Raw genomic sequence first — 2,500 nt, 5'->3', positions numbered from 1 at the left:
AGAAAAAGGGCAAAAGATTGATAGAAATAGCAATAGTGATAAAGAAGATGACAAAGAGTGCAGAAAGACATTGAGAGAATGAAAGAATTAATAAAGAAAGAAAGAAAGAAGGCAGTAGACGAGACAGGAGTAGACAGTAGAGTGATAAAGAGACAGAGAAGAAGGACGAAAGAAGAGAGAAAAGTTACACAGGAGTGAGAAGAGGACAGAGTGGAGGAGAAAAGAGAGAGAGAGAGAGAGAGAGAGAGAGAGAGAGAGAGAGAGAGAGAGAGAGAGAGAGAGAGAGAGAGAGAGAGAGGGAGAGAGAGAGAGAGAGGGAGAGAGAGAGAAAGACAATAAAGAGAGAGAGAGAAGAGGAATAAAGATGTGATAGAGACAGATAAAGGCGAAGAGAGAAAAGTTACACAACAACACGAAGGAGAGGAGTGGAAAAAGGACAGAGTGGGGGAGAAAAAAAAGAGAGAGTGTAAAGACAAAAAAAGAAAGAGAGAGAATAAATGTTATGAAGCTGTACTCTAACCTTGTCACACTCAGAGAAAGAAGAGAGAAAAGTTACACAACACGGAGGAAAGAAGTGACAAAAAAAGGACAGAGTGGGGGAGAAAAGAGAGAGAGAAGAGAGAGAACAAGAGAGAGAGAGAGAGAGGGAAGAGGAATAAACGAAGAGAGAAAAGTTACACAAGGAGGAGGAAAAGTGAGAAGAAGATAGAGAGGGGAGAAAAAGAGAGAGAGAGAGATAAAAAAGAGAGAAAAGAGAGAGAGAGAGAGAGAGAGAGAAAAAAAGAGATAGAGAGAGAAAAAAAGAGAGAGAGAGAAAAAAAGAGATAGAGAAGGGGAATAAATGTTATGAAGCTGTACTCTAACTATGTCACACTCAGAGAAAGAAGAAGAGAGAAGTTACACAACACGGAGGAAAGAAGTGACAAAAAAAGGACAGAGTGGGGGAGAAAAGAGAGAGAGAAGAGAGAGAGAAAAGAGAGAGAGAGAAGAGAGAGAACAAGAGAGAGAGAGAAGAGAGTGAAAAAGAGAGAGAGAAGAGAGAGAACAAGAGAGAGAGAGAGAGAGAGAGAGAGAGAACAAGAGAGAGAGAGAGAGAGAACAAGAGAGAGAGAGAGAGAGAGAGAGAGAGAGAGAGAGAGAGAGAGAGAGAGAGAAAAAAAAGAGATAGAGAAGGGGAATAAATGTTATGAAGCTGTATTCTAACTATGTCACACTCAGAGAAAGAAGAAGAGAGAAAAGTTACACAACACGTAGAAAAGGAGTGAGAAGAGGACAAGGAGTGGGGGAGAAAAAAAAAGAGAGATAAAAAAAGATAGAGGGAGACCAAAAGAGAGAGAGAGAGAAAAAGAGATAGAGAAGGGGAATACATGTTATGAAGCTGTATTCTAACCCTTGTCACACTCAGGAAATGTCAAACTGGGTTCACCGTGACACAGTGCAGCGGACACTGACATTTTACACTGAGATAAATCACACACACTTCATAAGACACACACACACACACACTTCATAAGACACACACACACACACGCACGCAATACACACACGCGCGCGCGTGCACATGCACACACTTCATAAGACACACACACACACACACTCTCTTTATAAGACACAAACACACATACACACAATACACAAAGACATGCAATACACACACACACGCGCATGCACGCGCACACACACACACACACACACACACACAAACACACACACACAAACACACACACACACACAATACACAAAGACATGCAATACACACACACACATGCAATACACACACACACACACACACACACACACACACACACACACACACACACACACACACACACACACACACACACACACACACACACACACACACACACACACACACACACACACACACACACACACACACACACACATTTTGCTCGGGTGGCTATTTGTCTGGAAAAAGTGTTCGGTCTCTGCACAGCCTCCGGCTCACATTGTGCTAAAAGCTCAGAGTAAAGTACAGCCTCTGTCTCCTGCACCCTGCTCCTCTCTTCTCTTCAGACAATGGCTTTGAGGAGTAAGGACTTTTTCCTAGATCTTCTAGAATGTTACTCGAACACTCTGCAGCTCCCATAGAAGTATGTGTTAAAAATCTTGCAAAGTCCTTATGACATCATTGAGAACTCACAATTTTGGCAAAATTCTAATCATTATTTGTGATGGTACTCCTCAAAGGGATAGCACAATGAGGTGTATGAAAATGTGTTTTATAAATAAATAAATTATTAATATTATTATTATGTCAGACAGTGCTGTGTCGTTGTGAGATTGTTATCAACGATAGTTTAACGTTATGTAACAAATAGCTCTCTATTCTGCTCCAACTGACGTCTGGTTTGACCGCGAAATGGTCACAATATCCACACTCTTCAGTTTCGCCTTCTACAGTACTGGTGTCCTTCTGGGAGTGAAGCATTTATAACTGAGCACTTTAATTAGCATTACGGACTTAGCGTCTAAAACT

At 41.4% G+C, this 2,500-nt stretch overlaps 1 protein-coding gene across 3 annotated transcripts in view; it reads right to left on the bottom strand.

Moving 5' to 3' along the window:
• Nucleotides 1-2,500, bottom strand: part of ncaldb (neurocalcin delta b) — a 48,569-nt gene that overhangs the window by 4,996 nt on the left and 41,073 nt on the right. The window lies entirely within an intron of this gene.

The sequence above is a fragment of the Engraulis encrasicolus genome, chromosome 20 (assembly GCF_034702125.1).
Source record: "Engraulis encrasicolus isolate BLACKSEA-1 chromosome 20, IST_EnEncr_1.0, whole genome shotgun sequence".
NCBI lineage: Eukaryota > Metazoa > Chordata > Actinopteri > Clupeiformes > Engraulidae > Engraulis > Engraulis encrasicolus.
Note: the sequence above shows the minus strand (reverse complement) of the source record. Positions and strands in the feature narration are given on the sequence as shown.